We start from the raw sequence: 24723 nt of genomic DNA on the forward strand, positions 1-24723 counted from the left end.
ATAAATGAAATGTGATTTGTGGCTCACTGCAAACTGAACCCTTGTACTTGAGCAATGTCTGCTTCCTGCATGCTTGTTAAATGGAAGAAATGCCCTTGATGGAGGCAGGGACATTCATAACAAAGAGTTCCCAGTTAGCCTGAAAGTGAGGGACTGAACGACTGTACTCACCTTTCTCTCTCTCCTTCTTCTTTCTATCCCTTTGGAAGAGAATTAACCAAGCCCATGACATGCACATTATAATCATTATCTGTTTCACAATTCGGTCTCTTGTCTTCCATCAGGTTCAATAAATTGAGGTCTCAAAGAGCTATTTGGGGATGATATTGGAAGCCACTATGGAAGGTGCAGGATTATTTTCCCAGCCACTTCTCTCTCTCTCTCTCTCTCTCTCTCTCTCTCTCTCTCTCTCTCTCTCTCTCTCTCTCTCTCTCTTTCTCTCTCCCCTTTTTAAGGATTAATTTTTCCAGGAGTTGGTAAGGCAGGACGGATTTTCTCTTATGTAGACACATCATTTCCAAGTGATTAGTATACTATATTGCTACAAATAAGAAAACCTAAAATGGCACAATAAAGTACTTGAAATCAGTCCCAGTGTTCTGAAATATAGGTATCATAGGTATCATCTATACTGGTTAAAAAAAAACCTCTGTAATAAAGCACGATTTTTACATATATCTGTTATCTTTGATGGTTTTATTTTTGCCCAGAAAATCATTTAGTCTACCCCCAATAAATAATGTTTTCCTGGGATATTTCTACTTGGTAACCATTGTAATCATAAAGCAGTTTCTAGCCAAAATTTTTAGAAAAGATTAAAATAAATAAATGTTAGTGAACCCACAAAACTTTTATAAAATAGCATTGCTTTCTTCATTATCTTAAGTCAAACATTTGATTCACAATTGAAAACAGTAATATTGGAAATACTGCAAGTAAAATATGTTTCCTTTGATATCCATTATTTTTTGCTGAAATTTACAATTTCACTGGACTGGGTGAAACTGGTTACAGTGACTATTTATAATAAAACACATGAACCAGAATTTTAAAAAATAATCGGTTACTACTCCTAAACATTCGAGCAATGTTTGTTGATTTAAAGTGCATTAGAATTTCACTTCCTTTATTTCAGGCTGTTACAATTCCCTTACAAACATATTAGTTTTAAACCAAATTTAAATAGGAAAGATTGTACAATAGACGAACACTGATTTATGACTACAAGCTTTTTCACTATGGAGTATCTTTCGCTATCTTAAAATCATAACTCTAGGAAAATCCAGGAATATCCAAGACATTTGAAGATTAGAGATTTTATTAAAGCATTTATTCAATTGATAAATATTTATTGACTGGGACCCTTTAATTACAATTGTGAACCACCACAGCAACAGCCTCATTTATTGTATGTTTACCATATGCCAAGAACTGTCCTGAATGCTTTACAAACACCCTGACCTCAAGGACACATTGAGTCTTGCAACAGTTATTTATGGAATGCATATCCTCAAACACATAGTAGTACTGTGATGGTGAAGAGCTGCCCAAATGCTGGTCCTGAGGTCCACATTAAAGAGCTGTGTGACTTTTGGCAAGTTATAGAAAACTTTTCATCTCTGTTTCCCATCTGCAAAATGTAAATAATAACTATGATGGTGATGATAATGATAACTGCCTCTTAAGATTTATGTAAATAATTAAATGACTTAATTTATCCCAAGCACCTTGTACCTAGGACAGAGTAAATGATCAATAAATTGTTTATTATGTTATGTTATCATCATTATTATCTGAATTATTACTGATAAGAAAATAAAGGCACAGAGAAATTAAGCAATGTTCCCAATATTCAGTCGCTAGAAATAAAGAGAACTAAAATTCAGAATGGCTTTCTTTCCCTAAACTGACAACTGTTTCTTGGCTAAACTGCTGTATGAAATTCTGTAGCTATCAAGAGAAAGTCATGTCAATTTATCAGTTCTCCTCTTCCTTAGCATCATCAGTAACGATAGGCATCATATGTTGCAATACTAGATGATGTGCCTCTGCTAGGGCCATTGGATTTAAGATCATTTTAGTTAGATTAAATCTTTTACTCCGAGAGATAAAGTACATAAATTATAATCCTTAATAAACCCCTGTTATGTATATATATTATATACATATTATGTATAATATATATAGAACTATGATATATGTATGATAAAACTAAGCCAATTATATGATAAAAATTGATGCTCAGAATGATTAAATCACTTGCCTAAGGCCACCCAAAAAATAGTTGAATTAGGACTTTCCATTTCTCAAAATCCTGTGATGTAAAAATACTTAGAAGAAGTAGCGAGTGTCACTGTTCCAACTACACTGTCTCTTCTGAACCTTCCTTCAACTGATAGCACCTATAGCTAAATATATGGTAGCTCAATTTTCTCTCATTGCATTTACTTTCAAATGTTTTTTTCTGGACATTCTCTCCTATTTGTTTTTCTGTATCATCCTATATTTCAGAATCGTCTTGTCAAATACAGAGCGAATCTTGGAATTTTATTAGTGTTGCATTAAATCTATCAATTAATTTGAGAATATTGGATGCATATTTTAAATATTTAGTCTTTTCATCTAGCAATTTTATTTGTTTTTCCTTTGATTTGTCAAATTTTACTTTCCTTGATATCTATATTTTTAATTCTCTTTAGGTAGATCCTGAACACTTCAGGTTCAAAATTTTCTAAATAATTATTAAAGACATTTTGTTATTATAAAAGATTTATTTTCAATTGTATTTGTTTATCCCCAACTTTTTATTTATTTATTTTTATTTTTCAATTACAATTGACATACAATTTTGTATTAGTTTCAGGTGTACAAGATACTGGTTAGACATTTACATAACTTACAAAATGATCACCCTCATAAATCTAGTACCCACTTACACTATACATAGTTATTACCATATTACTGACTATATTCTCTATGTTATATTTTACATTATCATGGCCATTTAGTGACTACCAATTTGTACTTCTCAAACTTTTCCCTTTTTTCACCCATCCACTCAACCACCATCCCAGATGACAACCATCAAAACAGTCTCTGTATCTATGAGGTTTTTTTCTCTGTTTTGTTTGTTCGTTATTTTGTTTTTTATATTCCACATCTAAATGTAATCATATAATATTCATCTTTGTCTAACCTACTTAACTTAGCATAATACCATCTAGGTCTATCTACGTTGTTGTAAATAGCAAAGCTTCATTTTTTTTTTTTTAATGGCTGAGTGATATACATGTACCACCTCTTCTTTATCCATTTATCCATTGATAAATCGCAGGTTCCTTCTATATCTTGGCTATTATAAATAATGCTGCAATAAACATTTGGATGCACATGTCTCTTTAAAGTAGTATTTTTGGTTTCCTTGGATATATACCAGGTAGGGAAATTTCTGGGTCCTTCTTTGTCTCTTGTTATAGTCTTTGCTTTGAAGTCATTTTGTCTGTTATAAATATTGTTATCCCAGATTTCTATTTTCCTTTACATTTTCATAAAATATCTGTTTTCATTCCTTTACTTTCAGTCTGTGTGTGTCTTTCAGTCTGAAGTGAGTCTCTTGTAGGCAGCACATGTAAGGGTCCTTTTTTCTTATCCATCCAGCCACCCTATATCTTTTGATGAAAACATTTAATTCATTTGCATTTAAAGTAATTGTTAATAGATTTGTAGTTATTGCTGTTTTTTTATTCATATTTTTATCTTTATTTTTCTTCTCCTTCTTCTTAAAGAAGTCCCTTCAACATTTCTTGTAATACTGGTTTGGTAGTAATGAACTCTGTTAGCTTTTTCTTACCTGGGAAGTTCTTTATCTATCCTTCAATTCTAAATGAGAGCTTTGCTGGGTAATCTAATCTCAGTTGAGGGTCTTTGTTTTTTATCTTTTAATATCTCCTGCTAATCCCTTCTGGTCTGTGAAGTTTCTGTTGAGAAATCAGCTTACAGTTTTATGAGAGCACTCTTGTAGGTAATTGACTGCTTTTCTCTTGCTGCTTTTAAGATTCTCTCTTTGTCTTTAACCTTTGGCATTCTAACTATGATGTGTCTTGGTATGGGCCTCTTTGAGTTCATCTTGTTTGGGACTCACTGTGCTTCCTGGACTTATATGTTTATTCTTTTTGCAAAGTGAGGGAAGTTTTCTGTCATTATTTCTTCAAATGTGTTTTCTGTTCTTTGCTCTCTCTCTTCTCCTCTGGTACCCCTATGATGTAAATGTTGATATGCTTGATGTTGTCCCAGAGGCTCTAAAGTTTTCCTTTAGAAACCTTTTTCTTGTTGCACTCTGACTGGGTGTTTTCTGCTACCTTATCTTCTAAATCTCTGGTTTGATCCTCTGCTCCATCTAATCTATTATTGATTCCCTGTAATGTATTCTTCATTTCTGACTGGTTCTTTTTTGTGTTTTCTATCTTCATTTTTATTTTTATGTTTCTGTCTCCATGTTAAAGTTCTCACTGGATTCGTTGAGCATCCTTATAACTAGTGTTTTGGACTCTGCATCTGATAGATTGCTTGTCTTCATTTCGTTTAGCTCTTTTTCTGGAGCTTTGTTCTGTTCTTTCATTTGAGACTTGTTTCTTTGTCTTCTCAGTTTAGTTGCCTCCTTGGGTATGTTTCTATGTATTAGGTAGAGCTGTTATGTCTCCCAATTTGGTAGAGTGGCCTTATGTAATCGGTATCCTTTGGAGCCCAGTGGCACAATCTTCCTAGGCTCCTGAGCAAGGTGCTCCAGGTATGTCCCTTGTGTGGGTTGTGTGTGTCCTCATGTTGTAGTTGAGCCTAGATTACTATTGGCATATCAATGGGAGGGACTGACTCTCAGGTTGATTGTTTGTGAGGACTGACAATGACTATAGTAGAGGAGCTTTTGTGCAGGCATTGACCCTATGGGAGCAGGATTTGCTTTAGCAAGGCTCTGGTGCCTGCCAAGCCTACCCATTGGGTGTATCATTTATGGAAGTGGTTAAGTGGTGCTCTCATGTGGTCTGAAGCTGGCCACTGGGTGTGTTGTTTCTGGGGGATCTTAGAAGAGGCTCTGGTATACACCAAAATCAGGCACTGCCTGTGCCTACCCAGGGCCAGTGGATATAAGCTACAAAATGATCTGCAGATATTTGCCACCTGTGCTGGGCTTGGAGGCTAAGCTGCAAATTGAAGCTGGCTGCCAATAGTGCCAGACTTAGGGCTGCTTATCAGATGGTGCAAAGCACACTAAGGCCAGATGCTGATTGTTTGGGATTTGTGAACCTTTGAGCAATTTTAAGAAAGTCCATAGCATGAGCCAAACCAACTATTTATATGAAAAAGCTGCTGGAAGTGGCTTGGGTGGACCCATATATTGGAGGGCAGAGAGGTGGGGACATTTCTCAGCAATCATCAGGACAGAGCAATAGTGTTACCTAGACTGATGGAGACTCAGACTTGACACCTCCCTGTGCCTGGGTGCAGGGAAATCTCAACAAAGAAACTGTGGCTTCTGCCAGCACTTCTTTTTGGAATAAAGCTGCCCTGAAGCCAGACAATTTCATTCCTCCCCATATGCCACTGGAGCTTTTCAAGCTGCTTCCCCAGCACTGGAGCTCAGAGTGAGTCCATCAGCAAGTAAAGCCATGCATGGACCATTTAAGAAGAAGTTTGGGACTCTTACCACCCTTTGTCTCACTCAGCCACAACTCCACCGTTTTTCACAGTTAGAAGTTATGAGGATTTCTATTCCCGGCACTGGGCTGGAGAGCCTGGTGTGGGGCCAGGACCCCTTGCTGCTCAGGGGGGTACCTCCACAGCCAAGATTTTTAACTGCTGCACGTGGGTGTGTGATCAGCCTGTTTCACATCTCCACCTCTCCTACCAGTCTCTATGTGGCTTCTTCTATATGTCCTTAGTTGTAGGACTCTGTTCAGCTAGGCTTCAGGAGATTTTCAATAATGGTTTCTCTGTAGTTTAGTTGTAATTCTGCTGTATTCGTGGGAGGAGGTGAACAAAGTGTTTACCTGCTCAGCCATCTTGACCAAACACTCTTTCATTACATTTTCTAATTGGTAATTACTGATATTTAGACTATTAATTTTTTTAAAGTTGTTATTTTAACCAGTAAGTCAAATTTATAGTTTCTCATCCAAGTATATTCTTTTCTTTTTCTTGGTCACATTGCTACCCATATTTCCCATCCTCTCTTGCAGCTGTGCATGGGCAGGTGACTATGTCCAACCAGTGTGATAAGAATGGAAGTGGTATGTGCAACTTCCAGTCATATCCAAAATTCTTATATTTTTCTTCTTGAACACAGACTTGAAATGAATCATCTTTAACCATGAAGAAGTGAACAACATTATAAAGCAGGAGTTAGCACACTATGGTCTGTGGACCAAATCTGACCTGTGGCCTGATTTTTGTATATCCTACGAGCTAAGGATAGTTTTAAATTTTTTATGGTTGTAAAAAAAATAGTAAAGAAGGAAAGAAGGAAGGAAAAAGAAGAAGAAAGGAAAGAAGGAAGGAAGGAAGGAAGGAAGGAGAAAAAAATGTGACAGAGATTGTATGTACCATCAAAGCCTAAAATATTTACTTTCTGGCCTATTACAGAAAATATTTACCAATCCCTGTTGTAGGAGTCTATTGAACAACAGGATAGAAGGAACTTTGGTCTTTTAATATGGAGCAGAGCAGTTTTATCATTCTTGACCACTGATCTGTGGAGTATTACAGAGATGAAAAGAAATTTCTATCTTATTTAATCTATTATATTTGGAGTCACATTGTCACAAGAGCTTTTAAGCTAATTAATTAACATACTAACCTAATTTATGTTCATAGTTTTTTCATTGATTTCTTGTAATTTCTAAAAAGACAACTATGCCATCTATAAACAAGCTTTTATTCTCAATAACACATTACCTCTTATCCAATTTTTAGTCTTATTTTTATAGCTGGAATTTTCAAAACAACATAAATTGATAGAGGCAATAGCGTACATTCAAGTTTTTTTTTCTTAATTTTAATGGTAATGCCTCTACCTCTTTATTGCCTAATAAACTATTGCCTTTTGATTGTAGATTGCCTTTTTGTTATCTTAAGCATATTTAGAAAAAAAATTGTTTCACGATTTTTTCTTTTTGATTTTTCTTTTTCAAGTTTTGGCATCAAATTTTTACTGTTTTAAGAAAGAAGTTGGAACCCTTCCTATCTATTCTGAGAAATGACTTGTGTAACATAAAAATTAGCTATGACTTGAAAGTTTGAAAAAAAGTTATGTCAAAATAATCCAGTCCTAGAGTATTTTTAAAGAAATTCTTTGAAAACATTTTTAATTTCTCCTATGATTATATTTAACTATCTATCTATTGGATTAATTATAATCATTCAGATTTTTCTTAAAAGTCATTCATTTTGCCAAAGTTTTCAAATTTTTAACATAAACATATCTAACATTCCGTTTAAATTATTTTTTACCTCCTCAACATCTAGTGTAGTAATCACTTGTTTTGTTGCTTATTTGTGTTTTCTCATTTTTATTTTGTTGTTGATACAGTCATGTGCTGCATAACGTGTTGTTTTGGTCAATAATAGTTCACATATATGACCATAGTACCATAGGATTATAACAAATTTTAAATATAGGTAAGATATAATCTTACATAATTAAAATTATAATTATAATTTTGAAAATTTTCTGTCACCTATTGTAGCCATCAGAAGGTCATAGTGCAACACATCACTCACATGTTCGTAGGGATGCTGATGTAAGTAAACCTACTGCACTTCCAGTCATATAAAAGTATAGCACATACAATTATGTACAGCACATAATACTTGATAATGGTAGTAAAGAGCTATGTTACTGGTTTAAATATTTACTATACTATACATTTTTTAAAGTGTACTGTTTCTACTTATAAAAAAACAGTTTGCTGTAAAACAATATGCCATGTTACCCTGGCAGCAGTTTCAAACATCTCATGTTTACTGATGAACGCATCATTTTCTTTTGTGCTTGATTGAATCATGTGTTGTTTTGTAGAGTAACACACAGTAAAGACTCATCTAGGTTTGTGAAGTACACTCTAGGATGTTCACACAATGACAAAATTATCTAAAGAAACATTTCTCAAAATTTATCTCATAGTTAAGTAGTACTAGACTGTATTGTTCACCAGAATTTCTGGACCTTTGTTGGTTTTTAATTTTTTTTTCAAAGAACACACTTTTGGACTTATTAATTTTACTTTTTGCTTTCAAGCAAATTTATTTGGTATGTGTATTTATTTGTATAATTTTCTTATTTCTACTTTTATTACGTATATGTTATTTTATAATTTTTTTAGTGAATTATTTAATTCTTATATTTTTTCTTTCTTTTTTTAACAATAAAAATGTATAGTGCTACAAATTTTATTCACAATGCATTAGTTACATCTTGTAAGTTTTGAAACATACTGGTCTTCTTTATATTATTTTAAAATAATATGTGTTAGAGTTTGGGTTCCTCTGAAAAAAGATTCTGAACAAGTACTTGGGTGTAGAAAGTTTTCTGAGATGTGATTCTGAGAAGCACAATGGAGGAAGTAAGGATATTAATATTGGGAAGAGGAAAAAACAATCAAGGGTGAGTTGATAAGTGGTTTAATGCTAGAGGCAGCTATAGCTCCATCTCTGTGAAAACATTTAAAACATGTCATAGAAATGCCCTATTGAGCAAAGAGGAACCTGAAGTATGCATCATAGAAACTCCTATGGTTTTCAATCCTCAGTAATTCCAGGCTGCCATGTGTGAGCTAAGCATACTGGAAAAATCCTTCAGGCAGAAAATATAAAACCATAGTAGTTCAAGGTAGGAAACTATCTCTGTTCATGGATACTGTTCACCTCAACTTCAAGTGAACCTGGACAAAGGATAAGGAGCTAGGAGTGATTGTATGTAGTATCTGCTACAATGTATATAGATTCACTTTCATTTTTAATTAGAATTTTTTTCTCCAAGTGGTTTGTTGAGTCTTAATTTTTAAATGTGTATTCATATGCTTTTAGATGTTAATACAAATGTTCAGTACACATTAAAATATTCATTCTCAGTTGCAATATGTAAGGTTTTCACTAAATATAAGATAGTATTACAGATTAATCTTTAGGAAACTACATTTTAGAACAATAAACACACTTTTTAGCCTAGGTATTTTATAGATTTCATCCACACATTCAATAAGTACCTATTCCACTTTGTTATTGTTCAAATGATTTAACATTTTGTATTTCGATCTTTAAATTTTTTATTTTGATATAATTTCAGACTTAAAGAAAAATTGAAACAATACTACAAAGAACCCTATAAACTGTATCAATATGCATAGGTGTATTTCTGGACCCTATTATGTTCCATTGATTTATTTGTTTATCTTTCTGTGAATATCATACTGTCTTGATTATTGTAGCTTTATGGTAAGTCTTCAATTTAGAAAGTATAAGTCTTTCAATTTTGTCATTTCTTTAACAAATTTCTTTTTCTTTTTTTAACAGAAGTGTTTAAAGCTGTAAATTTCCCTTTAAGCCTAACTTAGTTGTATCCAACAAATTTTGATATGTTGTACTTACACTATTATTCAGTTCAAAATATTTTCCAATTCCCCTTGTGATTTTTTCTTTGACCCTCAAATTATACAGAAGTGAGTTTAGTAATTTCCAAATATTTAATGTTTTCATTGATATCTCACTTTTTTATTTTTAATGTGATTAAAATGTATTTTAATGTAATTTTATTCTGTGATTAAAGAATATACTTCCTCTGATTTCAATCCTTTTAAATTTATTGAGATTTGTACTGCACAGCATATGCTGCCCTTTATGTTATATAGGTGACATACAATAAACTCTTTAGAATAGTCTGTATTCTGCATTTGTTAGATGTAATATTCTGTAACATCAGTTTATTCAAGGTGATTGATGTGTTTCTGATATTTTTAATGTGATTTTTTGTCTAATTGGTCTATCAATTTTGTAAGAAAATCATTTTAAAATCTCAAGCTGTAATTGTGGAATTGATTATTTCTTCTTTTAACTCTATCAATTTTTAATTAATATATTTTGAAATTGTTATGCTTACACATACTTATGCCCGTTATCACTTCCCAACAAATAGATGCTTTTACCACTATACATGTCTTTATCATCAATAATGTTCTTTGTCTTGAATTTTGTTTTATCTAATGTCAATTGCACTCCACTCTTATTTTTACTATTTTTATGGTATATTTTTTTCTATCCATTTACTTTTGATCTATGTCTTTATATTTATAACACAGTTCATGTAGGCTGCACATAATTAAGTCTTCCTTATTATCCAATCAACTCTGCCTTTTCATTAAATGTTTAGTACCTTAATATTTAGTGTATGCATGGATTGGAATTAGGTCTACCATTTTATTATTTATTTTCTCTTCAACTACTTTGATTTTTGGTCCCTGTTTTCTCTATTTGTTGACTTCTTATGGATTCTTTGAATATTTTCAAAGTTCTGTTTTAATTTAGCTATTGGGTTTTGTTTGTTTGTTTTTGTTTTTGTTTAGATTTACTGCTTTGCATTATTTTTTAGTGGATGATACAGGGATTACAATATACACTCTTAATTTTTTGGTCTTTTTACAATTAATATTGTACCTACTTTTGTTTTCCATATTACAGTCTGCATATATATTATACCTATATATAATATACATCCCCACAAGAAAACTTACTTTAAACAGACCTACATAGTTTAAAAGAAAAAAATATATATTTACCCAGAAATTTAACATCTCTAATGTTTTCCATTCCTTCCTGAAAATGAGTTTCCATCCAGCATTATTTCCTTTCAGTTGGAAGAAACTTCATTAACATATCTTGTGTGTGTCTGCTGTTGACAAATTCTCTTGTTTTGCATTAGAAATGTTTTGAGTTTTTATTTTTGCCTTGAAGTAAAAAGATATTTTCACAGAATATAAAATTAGAGGTTGAGTTTTTGCTTTTCTTTCAGCATTTTAAAAAAAAATTATTCTATTTTCTCTTGTTTCCTTATTTAGAATGTTATTACCTTGTATCTGTGTTGTTTTTCTCTGGCAAGATAAGGTATTTTCATTTTTTATTGTGCTGACTAGAACTATTTTTTTTTTTTTTTTTTTGCCAAGTCTCACTCTTTTTTCTTTCTGGAACTTGAATTGCACATTTATTAGGAATTTTGGTATTTTCCATAGTTTCATGTGGTTCTAGTTACTTCCATTTAAATTGTTATCTTTTTCCCTACAAATTGGATATTCTTCAAAGTCATGACATCTTTCTTCTGTTATATACAATATGCTATTAAGCACATAAGTTTTTAAATTTTGACACTGTATTTTTCAATCAGACTTTCCATTTTGGTTCTTTTTTTTATAGTTTGCAATTCTCTAATGAGATTTCCTGTATTTACATTTAATTTTATCACATTTTCCTCTACACTTGAGTATCATTATAATACTTGATTTAATATCCTTGTTCGCTAATATCAACATCTGGATCATTTGAGATTATTCTCCATTGATTTCTTTCTGCTTGAGTATGAATCACATTATCACTTTTCTTCATGTATCTGGTAGTTTAGATTGTATCCTGAACATTACGAATGCTGTATTGTATAAACTATAAATTCTGTTCACTTCTCTAAAAAGTATTTTTTAAAAGCATATTGTTAAACTAGATGAACCCACCTCAAACTCTGAAACAACAAGTTTTTGTTTTGTTTTGTTTTGTTTTAGCTTTAATTGGGATGCTTGAAGTCGACTCTTTAGATATGTTGTTCAGGGTTATCCAGAGGTTTGGGGAAAGCGTTTACTCTGATTTTGGGGATCCCTTCTTCTCTGGCTCTATCCTTCAAGAGATTTCCCACTTCAATTTCCAAGTGCTGTGTACCTGGAATTCTATCCTATGATTCTTTAAATCAATAAAATGATGAGTGTCTGTCCATGTTTTAGCAACCTCATACAGCAGTGACTGGGACTTGCCCCCAAGCTAAAGCTTTAAAAATGTGAGACACAGTTTTATTTCTTTAGTCTAGCTCTTAATGTCCTTCCATGACCTGCCTGCTTTTGTTTGTTCCATAGTGCCTTCAAGTAGTTGTTTTTTGTATTTTGTCCCTAGGTTAGAGCCATTATTTGTAGAAGAAATGATTTAATAACAGTTACTCTACCATTACCCAACTAATCATTTTTGATCATTTTTGTGCATGTGACTTTTATAAACTAGGTATGTCATACAGCTCAATAGTCATAATGAAGATGGGGCATTTTACAAATTTAAGACAAAGACCCAAGTAATATGAAAATAAATAATCCCAGGAAAACTATATTTTTTACATGAATTTTAACCAAGATGACCAACCAACACAACCTTTGTAGAGTATATGCTATCTTAATTTTGTGGCAATTATTTAGAATATAATGGGATCTGCATAATTATGAAAGTCTTTCAAATTTGGGTAATGATATGAATAAAATGATTTAAGAATTTTTTTATTAAAACTTCCACTTTGCTTCTTGGCATCTTGTAAACTACCAGGGACTATCAGAAGTCCATAAAGGACACTCTGAGAAACTTATCTCTCTGCATAATAGATATACCTTTTTTTCTTTTCTTTTCTTTTCTTTTCTTTTTTTTTTTTTACCACATTGCACTCTTTGTTTTTCTTCTTTATAATTCCTAAGTCGCTATTCAGTCTCAACATAAAAAGGCCATATATAACAAATCAATAACTAACATTTCGCTGAGTAGTGAAAAGCTGGAAGTTTTTCTTCTAAGATCAGTAACAAAATAAGGATGCCCACTCTCACAATTTTTTTCACTATAGTATTAGAAGTCTTACACCAGCAATGAGACAAAAAGAAAGAAGAAAGAAAGAAAAGAAGAAAGAAAGAAAGAGAGAGGGAGAGAGAGAGAGAGAGAGAGAGAGAGAGAGAGAGAGAGAGAGAGAGAGAGAGAGAAAGAAAGAAAGAAAGAAAGAAAGAAAGAAAGAAAGAAAGAAAGAAGAAAGAAAGAAAATACATCCAAATTGGAAAAAAAGAAGTAAACTGTCACTTTTTGCAGATGATATACTATTAGAGAAAACCCTAAAGACTCATCAAAAGCTATTAGAATTAATAAATGAATTCAGTAAAGTTGCAGGATACAAAATTAATATATAGAAATCAGTTGTGTTTCTATACACTAAAAACAAACTATCATAAAGAGAAATTAAGAAAATAATTCTGCTTATAAGTGCATCAAGAATAAAATCCACAGACATAAGTTTAATCAAAGAGGTGAAAGATCTGTACTCTGAAAACTATAAGACATTGATAAAAGAAATTGAAGATGACACAAATAAATTAAATCACATATTGTGCTCTAGGATAGGAAGGATTAACATCATTAAAATGTCCATATTACTCAAAGTAATCTACAGATTCATGCAATCTCTACCAAAATACCAATGGCATTTTTCGTATAACTAGAAAAAATAATCCTAAAACTTATATAGAACCACAAAACAAACAAACAAACAAACAAAAACCCAAATAGAGAAAGTGATTTTGAGAAATAAGAACAAAGTTGGAGGTTTCATACTCTCTGATTTCAAACTATACCATGAAGCTATTGTAATCAAAACAGTAAAGCACTGGCACAAAAACAATCAATCAATGGAACGGAATAGAGAGCCCAGAAATAAATCTACACTTATATGGTCAATTAATCTATGACAAAGGAGCCAAGAATATACAATAAGGAAATGAAGAGCTCTTCAGTAAATGGTGTCAGGAAAACTGGACAGATACATGCAATAGATAGATAGATAGATAGATAGATAGATAGATAGATAGATAGATAGATAGATAGATAAAACTGCACCACTGTCTTACATCATATATAAAAATAAACTCAAAATTAATTAAAAACTTAAATGTAAGACCTGAAACCATAAAAACCCTGGAAGAAAATATAAGTAGTAAACTCTTTAACATCAGTCTCAGCAATATTTTTGGGGGTATGTTTCCCCAGACAACAGCAACAAAAGCAAAAATAAATAAATGAGACTACAGCAAACTAAAATGGTTTTGCACAATTAAGAAAACCATCAACAAATGAAAAGACAACCTTCTGAATGGGAGAAGGTATTTGCTTGTGATGTATTTGATAAGTGGCTAATATCCAAAATATATAAAGAACTCATATAATACAACATCAATGAAAAAAAAAAACATCTGATTCAAAAATGGAAAGAATACTTCAATAGACATTTATCCAAAGAAGACATACGGATAGCTGACAGATATATAAAAATAGACTCAACGTCACAAATCAAAACTATAATGAAATATGACCTCACTCCATCAGAATGTCTATTATCAAAAAGTCAATAAACAATAAGTGACAGCAACTATGCGGAGAAAAGGGACCTGTCATACACTGTTTGTGGGATTGTAAATTGGTGCAGCCACTACTGAAAACAGTAAGGAGGTTCCTCAAAAAACTAAAAATAAAACTATTATATGCCTGAGGAATTCCACTTGTGGGTATTCTTCCAAAGAAAACAAACAATGATTTGTTTATTGCAGCATTATTTACAATAGCCAAGGAATGGAAGCAACCTAGATTTGCATCGATAGGTGACTAGATAAAGAATATGTGGTACATATATGCAATAGAATATTATTTGGCAATGAAAACTTGAAATCTTGCCATTTGTAACAACATGGATGGACCTAGAGTGTATTATGCCACAGGAAATATAGTCAATAACATGATAATAGCCCTGTATGGTGACATATGGTTGCTAGACTTATCATTGTGATCACATCATAAAGTATATGAATGTTGAATATGAAACTAATATAATATTATAGGTCAACTATACTTTAATTAAAAAAATAAATAATAAACATGCAAAGTAGGCTAAAAAAAAGACTAACATGCTGATGTATAGTATATGCTCAGTAAATACTTGGGTGAATGAGGGAATCTCATCCATCATTTATGAAAATTACTTCACAAATTTATTTTTGTGGGCCACAACTTCAGCCATCAAGAGGTAAAATTGCCTATTTAAATACTTTGTATTGCCTTGGGTCTAAATCTCAAAACCCAAATTAAGTTTCTTTAACTTTCTTCGTAGTGAATATTTAAATCTCAAAAACAGTTAATAACAAATTAAAAACAAAGAGGCTCAAGTCTTCCTTAGCAGGCATTTATTGTACCTTTTGTTTTTTGGCTCAGTTAATATCAGTCAAGGAAGGCACACAGATAGGTGATAGAAGGTCTAACCAGCTCCCCAGACAAGTGGGCAGATGAGCAGATGGTAGGATTGCTCCTCAAGGCATTCAGAGGCGAAAGGTATCTGAGATCTGCTCCAACTTGTGCTGTTTTCTAATCCCTCACTTGGGGGAGTTCATTCCATTATATACAATGATAGTGCAGGAAGTGATCACCTTTCAGAAATCTGTTCTTTGGAGTCAATTGCTGAAGTCTTTGTAACAAGTGGAGGTTCTTTTCTTCTTATCCGCCTTATGAAACACCCCACCTAAATAGATGTCCTCCAGTAGCCAGAACCAAGTTCAAGGCTTCTGCCTCTCATTTATTTGTACTCTGCTTTGCTCATCTCCTAATTAATAACTAATGGTTTTAGATTACACTCTTCTATACCATCATCTTAGGTCATTTGTTGAATTAAAGATAAATTAAATTAGATAGATGAGAGAAAGAGAGAGAAATTTATACCTTTAACTAAAGAAATATTTTTCACTTGTTCACCTCATACTTACTAAACTGTGAGTACAATATTTTCAAGTACAAAGTGTGCAATGTATTCAAGTATAAAATTTCTACAGCATTCTGAGCAAGAAATTGAATTCATACCAAAAATTATGAGAAGTTAAGCTTGTTCATAAAAAGGGGGCTCCTACATCCAAAGACCATCCCATAAACCATCATCTCTATATTTATTAAATTTAAATTTCCCTGCTCAACCTCCACGCCAATACTTTCTAATGTCATACAGCTCTCCAAACCACATTTCCTCTAATTACTCCAAGTGCCCATATAACTTCTCACCTCTCTTGCCCTCTAGAGATCTGAATTCACAAATCCTTATACCACAGATTTTTCTTTTTTCAAATTTTCGAGGATCCATTCCCTTCTCTTTCAAAACTTTCCCGGCAGTATCTTTTTCCATTTGTGTGCTTGCTTTTTCCTTATTGTTTCACAGAATGCTCTTAATTTTTTGTGTCTTTTTTGAGGCTGCCCTTCATATGTATTGAAGCAATCACAAAATAAACCAGTCAATTCAGGCAATTCTAAAAAGCACACAAGCAACGTATGTCAATGACAGATAAAGGAAGCAGATTGGATTTTCCCTTTAAGCCTGTTACTTGTAGATGTAAATCCTAATTCTCCATTCACATATGAAGACTTTGTTTATTGCATTGAGGTTTCACAGCCATGTCAGTTAAAATGTATAGTGCCATATTTCATTATGATGATCATTGTAAAATAGATTGCTAATACCTTCCCGAAAAAAAATCTGTCAGAGATATATTAGGTATCACTGCACCACTAACCCAAGCTGTTCATACAGAATGAAAGTAATCAGAATTGAGAGAAAAACTAAGAAAGAAAATAAGAATAATTTGCCAAAAGTGCAGGAGCACATGGAAACTTGTCTAGGCTAATCATCAGGAGTGTAAAATTTTTATTTCTCAGTTAATAAGCACCACCTGTGTTTATAAAAAAGTCTCTGATGACTTGTTTTGTCTCTTGCAAAGAATATAAAATGTTCTTAGAATGGATTTCATAGAGAACGCACATATTATTAATATACTTTCAAATCCCTCCATATGACTGTTGTAACCTTCATTATCTTCTTTCTACACTATACTACATGCTTTCTTCTTTAATTTTTTTGTCGAAATGATATAATATAAAAAAGTTGACTACATATAAATCAATTGTCTGTGACACGTTACAGGGATAAAGAAAACATCAAGATTGCCAATAACAGGCACTCAGTCTCATAAAACTTGTAATCAACTTCCAAGCCAAGGCGTAAACTGTAATATATTGCTAAAACGTATGACAATAATAAACTATTTGAATTGCACCTTCACATTCTCTGTCGTTAATAACAAATAAGCATGAAAAAAGTTTGACAGTCATTCATTTTAATGGATGTCTGCTTGTTTATCAGATGTCATCTAGCATTACGGAATACAACCTTATCCTTGCAAGGATAAGAGGAGACAAGGTGCTTAAGCTTTGGATACTAACTACAGACAATAAGAATTCTATCTGTAGGAAAATTCTAATAGTAACTTATTTTTTTGTGCCAGCTCAAGCAAAGATTGTACCAAGTCTTTCTTTGGCCCTAAGTGAATATTAAAAAAGCAAGTCCCCAATCCAATTAATTTGTATTATTTGGACTCTTCCAGACATCAATTCCTGCATAAAAACTGCTCTAAAACAATAGCTTAAAACAATAAATAATCATTTATTTTGCCTAGAAATCTGGGGGCTAAGTGGGCTCAGCTAGGCAGTTTTCATTTGAGGTCATTTACACGAGTGCAGTCAGTCTGTGATTGGAGCTGAAGTCTGACTGAGGTCATCCTGAAAGTTTTGATGCATGTTTAGTGGCTGGCCTGGGTAGATTCAAACAGCTTGGTGTTAGAATGACTGGCGTTCTCTCTACATCACTCATTTCTCCATGTGGTCACTGTGCAGGTTGGCCCACAGATAACCAGACTTCTCACTTGGTGACTGAAGACTCAGAGCACAAGTCCTGAGAGAGAAGAGGTGGAAACTGTGTCACCTTTTATGACCTCGTGATCACGCTCCTTCCGAGCTCTGCTCATGGAGACTGTTGTCAGGCACACGTTCAAGTGGAGGAAACACAGACTTTACTTTGTAATGAAGAGTCGACAAGGTTCTCAGAGATTCCCATATAGGATGCAGTAGATATTTGTGCAAATTACAGTCTATCATATAGACTTACATAGCACACATACACGCCAGTGCACACATGCTCACACAAAACAAATTGACTGACAGCGCAGAGAAACATCATGAGGCAAATAGTGTGATGTTTCCTTAGCTGCATTCCAAAAGCTCTCATAGTTGTTCTATAGCTAGAACACCTTTGTAAATGAACATGTTAGACAATAAAACTGGGTGAATTAATGAAGGATTTCTTAGTGACTTTAAGAGACTAAGAGACAGAAAGAATCTCATAAACTTTTCCATCGAAATAAGATTTATAAACCAGCTGCATAACAACACCTGAGTGCTGGTTAGAAATGCAGAATCACAGACCCCACATCCCTTTGCAGGCCCACTGACAGCATCTGCATTTTAACAGCATCTCCAGTTGATTCGGTGCAAAGACACTTTGAGAAGTGTTGCCTTAATGTGTTTGGTAGTGTGCAGTGTTTTACAAACAAATTTGTCCATGGAGCTCTATTTTTACCCTGAGCACTTCCTGGGATTACTGGGGAGGTATCTGGGTATTGTCATAATATGAGTGTCCTTGGAGAACTGCACCGTCCACATACATATGCATGTCCCATACCTAATGGAGCAGGTCACTTGGCCCAACTTTCTCAAACTTCCCCCAACAGAACTGGATGGCTATATCAGACCCCAAATCTCAGGCCAGAGAGTGGTGAAAAGAAGAGTCCTGGCCTTTACCCCATACACTATCCCTCTAACTCTCTTTTCCTGCTCCCCACTGGTTTAGAAAAGTGGGTTTCTCTCTAGGCTCCCCTTTCCATCTGGTGGGACATTCCTCTACATCATAATCTAATTCATACCTTTGCTTCATTCTCTGCTGTATCCCAGTGCCCACAACAGTGCCATTCACACAGGAGGGAGTCAATCAAAATCCTCAGAATGAAAAAATAAATGAATGAATGTTAGCAGAAAGGGAGCAGAGAAAGAAGTCAGCTTGTGAATTAGTGGAACACAACTCTAGAGGAGCAGCCACTAATCTGTTCTCTCGTGTTGTGTATCTGTGCGGTCCACCCAGAGACTTCCTGAGAATAAGCCCTTGTCTTACACAGATGGGCATTCCCTATGGCAGCCCGACCAGTAGGGGGCCAGTGGTTATTTGTTTATCAACATAGTCAAGGTTGTGTAAACTCTGGCAGCCTTTTCAAAAATCTCCACACCCTTCCTCCTCCCATTTTCAGCCTGCAGCAATCAAGGTTACTTTGTTTATTGTGAAGGAGGAGGAGGAGGAGGAGAAAGAAAATGAGGCACAAGAGGAGAGAGGAGGAAGGGAAGGAGGGGGTCAGGTATTTGAGTAATTTGCGGCTGATAGAGGGAAAAAATATGACCACAGAAGGCAGTAACACACACGTTTTGTCTGGTTGAAGTTTGCTTGGAGGGTTGCATGTGAGGGAAGTTCCTGACAACATTGGGGTCATTATTAAAAGAGGAGAACAAGGGAATTCCTAGATGAGGGGCTCACGTGTCTATGGGATGGCACGCAGTAGCACAGTGGGGAGCCTCTGGGACAGAGAGCTTCGAAGGGCACAGTGGCTTGAGATCTTATAACCGCAGGGTCCTATCCTGTCAATAAGTAACAGCTATTGGATGAGATTTCACTGGGTATGCAAAGCAGGCAGTCCCTAAGTGGCTAAAAATTTGCTTTCTTGAGCTATTTTTTAAAGAATTGGTGTGTAAAAATTTTGGTTTGGCATGGCACTGACGATGAAGAAATAAACAACCTAGGAGTCAATACACAGAGGCCATCTATGTCTCATTCATATACCAGGGGAGGAAAGTGTCTAACTGCAAAATATCCCACCGCAAAGTGGAGGAAACACGGAAAAAGCTTTCTCCTAGAAGCTAGGATTAGCTAATTATACCTCAAGTAACCCAGTTTGACCCAACCAGTATTGTCCTGCAGTGGTGATTCAAGAATCATTGAAATTAATCAAATTATCAAGAAACACAAATTGCTCTCATTTTTAAATTCTTTGGAAATGGTTAATAACATAACAAATTCTAGCAAGATACCTATGCTGGTTGAAAAGACTTGATTATCTTGCTTTCATTTTATCCTTGGCTATAAAATCTAAAATGTCAACCAGAATCTCTCTTGCTTACAAAAATAGTATATATATGGAAATGTGTATGGTTATGATGACACTATTGACTGGATTTCAGTTATGCATTTTTTTCAATAAGAAAATCATTTTAGTGGAGTTTGCATTTTATTAAAAAAATAAAAAAAAAAAAGGCAGTGTCATTAGTCGAGCACCCAGACTGCATAACCCTTCTCACAACAGACTCAGTCACCAGGAACTTTGTAGATTGGAAAAAGAAACACATTACCGCACACCCGTGAAAGGCGCCTTTGTAAAAGCAGGAGGGGTTGGAGGGGGCAGTGAATGTAGATCAATCAGCTCAAACACAGGATTAGATATTATCAAAACAGATTTCACTCAAGCTAACAGGAATCAGCTCTCAAGTTCAATTGTTTTCTAAATATATTGAAGTTTTCATTAAAAGGTAAATGTTTGGCAGCATTGTAGGGGGAGGGGATTGTGGAAATTAATAATTTTAGAATGTTTATTTCTTCTCCTACAGAACAGAAGGAAAGTCCTTTCATACCCAAATAATCATGCACTTCAAGAAAGATAAAGCCTTTCATGTTGGAAGAAAAATAAACCAATTTTTAAACTCAAAAATACAATAGCTGTTTCCGTTTTCAACCTGGTGGTCTGTTTAAACTGTAGGGATAGTTAGAGATCTCCTGCAAGGCAGATAAAGTGGATTTTGGTTTTGCTCTTATGATCCGCAATAGCTACCACAAGAAATAACAATTCCCTTCCCACATCAAGTTCTGCTAAGTAAGGAGATAACATGAGGGAATTTACATGAAAATAAGACATATAAATTAATTGTTCAGGCAAAACCACTCCTAAGTTAAGCTACCTATTTTTTTTTAATTCACGAGGGTCGAATATAGTAACAAACTCGTTTACAGATGCTAGGCAATTTGATCCAAGGTGACCTGTTATCATCTCTGAAATACATATTTGTTACCAACAAAGAAATTCTCCTGATTTTGAGAACAATTAAATCTACCTAGTAACTCACAAAATCTACTGATAGGGCTGGACAATGCAGATATATTTTTTTCCTTTTGGAAAAACATGTCACAAAATGGAAAGAAAAATGAAGAATATTAAGGCTAGTGGTTAAGACATGACAGTACCATGGGTTCGGTTCTAGAGGTTTCTCACTTACTGAGCCATTCAAGAAGCAATTTACCTGCTCTGTGTCCAGGATCCTTCCCAGTGCCCTATAGATACACAAATCAGGAACATTTCTTCAAAGTGAGACCCTTGCCAAAGCTTTTATAGTTACTTTGCAGAAGTTTATTTATATCAAAGGTCAGAAATCTTTTTTTACTTACGTCCTCCTAAGATAAATAATTATATCACTAAAGGCTCAGGGAATTTCTCATTTTACATAAATATGTTCGTCGACACAAATATGCTTAACCCATTTAAAAAACAATGCCATCATTTAATATCCTTGTGAAACCTCTGGAAAGCAAGGAGAGAGTGGGAGGTGTATGTCAGAAGTGTTCGAAAGCTTCAGCCCCTTCCTACTCACAAGCCCCGAGTTCTCACTCATCTCTCCGACCCCTCCTAGGTGCAAATCTCTGAGCCTGTAAAAGTTTGTCATGCAGGTGTGTTTCCCATACCTGCCACAGTGTGAAGCCACCCCGGTTCTGGCCCTGAGGAGAAGTTCTCTTTCCTTGAAGCAAGATAATGTTTTAAAAAGCTGACTTTTAAACCTCTTACTGAATTTTTTAATGGATTAAATTCATCATGTCACCAGCTGCTGTGCAGCTAATAGAGCCATAAAACACTGTATTAAAGGATTACCCATGCAAAATTTCCTCTTGTGCTAATGTGAATTTTAATACTTTTAACATTTAGTTGAGATGGGAATGTCCAAGAACAGCTTGTTCAATAGGTTGTTCTATAAAATTAAGTTCCTCGTCTCATCAGAAATGCCAGGACTCCATTAAGTTAAAATTTTACAGAGAGGCTCAGATGATTCACTGTGCAGCTTTTGTGAGGAAGAGACAACATCTGCTTCCACATTAATGCTCTTTTAAAAAAAGAAGAAAGAAGAGAAAAGCAAAACAGTCATGAATCCCGTGCATTCACAGAGACTGGGCCAAACAGAGGAAAATGCCAACTTTAAATTTCTGGAAAGTCAATTTATCCATCCCCAAAATGGTGCTAATAATTGGGAATGCCTAAGTTTATATCCTCTTAAATGTTATTGTCAGAAGGTCAAAAAATATACAAAGTGGCGATTATGCCAAATCACATATATATCATACTTTGCAAAAAAAATGTATGTGTATCTAGATGGAAAAATAAAGAAGAGAGAAAATTGTGTAACTGATAGAGGATAAAAGAAACACAGGAAAAGACACAAGAAATTCTGTAGTTCAACTTCTTCATTTTATAGGTGGGGAGTCAATGCTGAGACCCTAAGAGTTGCCAGCTTGCCCAAGGTCACATGTTAATCGATGCAGGTTGATGAATGAAACCTAGCTCTCTGATATCCAGACTAAGAGATCACATGTGTAACTTACATATCTATAAATATGTATACATCAATTTTGTATATATGAAATGCCTTACGTGTTAAACAATAACAAAAATCAATAAGTAAACAGCGATAAGATCATCTTTCTTCCTGAGAAACCTTTAGAAATAAGTGAACAAAGCTATATGTATTGCAAATCATTTCCAAAATATTTCCAAATCAGATTGCCTCTGAATATTTAACTTGAAATTTTCTATTCTGAGTTATATATCCTTACCCTCTTTTCATGAATGACCCTTCAAAGCCTGACTTTGACTGTCATCTACGTATCTTAAATGTTACAGCTTTTTATTATTTACTGAAGAAATCGTATCTTCAATGAGGTTGCTAAAAATAACACAGACTTTTTCTTTAATGGTGTTCAATAATGGGTCTAAATTTAATCATCGACAGAGGCTCTGAATTCTCATCACAATTATGGTGGACATTAGGATGTGACCATGCTTGATTTGAAAATACAACAAGGATGATCAGTTTTAATGGAAATTCTCCAAAGCCAGTGTTCTTTACCCCAGCTGAATTTTGTCTGCAGCTCCATATTTTGTACTCTGTATGTATTACTGTTCTGAGAGCCTGTCATTTCTTATCAGAATGAGAAAGGCTAAAGAGATAATATTTCAATAACATACTGGCCTGATCATAAAATAACTCAATGGAAATGTGTAACTGCCTCAGGCAGCCCGGCAGGGTACTCAGCACTCAGATGATTTCTATTCTTGTTTTTTTTTTTTTATGGTTACATTTTCTGTTATATCAGACATCCCCTCAAGTCTTAGTTATGCTTTTATTCAAAAGGGAAAACCATAGCATAAAGACCTACAAAACTTATTATGATATATTACTATAAAGAAATAAAAGTAGCTGCCATGGTAGCATATTGATAAGGACAGTCCTGCCACATTAATTGACCTTTTTTCATCTCACCCACCAAGGCTGAGGCCTGAGTTTCTCAGTTGCTAGGCAACAGGGGTCACAGTTTTCAGGTCTTAAATGTACAACCTAGTCAAAAAGAAGATGATGCGATCTTCAGAGAGAAGGCAGATGCTTGGCCGTAGTAAGAATTCAATAGGTACAGAGGTTTTTAAATTTTTTCTTATCATGCTAAAGACTGAAACAGAAACTTTAACTCATCAAACAATTGTGGAAACAGATTTTTAAGTTCTGCTGATTAGAATCGATTGCTGAAACAGTATGAAGAGAATATAGTCAAGCTTCTCTTTGATAAACATACTGACATATGGCTTAGGATTTTAGCTCCTGGTAGAACAATGATCAAACTCTCACTCCAAACGTGTGTGCACACGCAGACATGTCAAAAACAAGGAATGATCTTGGGCGATGAATTTGGGACTGGTCTGGAGAGAGGAATTTTGTGTTTCTGATTTTTTTAAACCTTTTTTTTTTTCACAAACATTGCTGCATCCTGCCATGCTTAATGACAGTGCTGCAGGCAGCTCACCAGCTCCTAAAGGTCAGCTGCAGGATAGCTCATTCCCTATCTTTTTTTTGCTACTGCCAAGTCAACACTTCCTTTAAACTTTAATAAAGGGCATTAGAGAGAACTTATTTCCCAACTGGAAAGGAATACTCCATCCCTATACAATTACATTTGACTGTGTATTCCATTGGTGTATATTTAATTTTCATTATATTACTCTAATAAGAAATTTGGCAGATTTAAATAACTGTCAAAATTAAGGGAAAGATTTTGAACTTTTTATTTCATAATTCATTTGAATATCTTACCCTGTGCAAAGAGCAGCAATTTTCATTTTACTTTATTTCAATAACAACTCTATAAGTATAGTAATATCTCATGGAAAAGACATGGTAATTAAGTCCTAAAGACTTACTTTGTTCAATGTAATGTTTTGGGGGAGAGAGGAATAAAAATATAAAAATGTGTGTGTGTGAGTGAGTGTGTGTGTGTGCGCGCGTGCGCGTGTGTGTCTGTATGTGTTGGGAGAAGAGTAACTAATTATAAACTATAGATAAATAATTTGGAGT

This window comes from Rousettus aegyptiacus, unplaced genomic scaffold (genome assembly GCF_014176215.1).
Source record: "Rousettus aegyptiacus isolate mRouAeg1 unplaced genomic scaffold, mRouAeg1.p scaffold_m13_p_1, whole genome shotgun sequence".
NCBI lineage: Eukaryota > Metazoa > Chordata > Mammalia > Chiroptera > Pteropodidae > Rousettus > Rousettus aegyptiacus.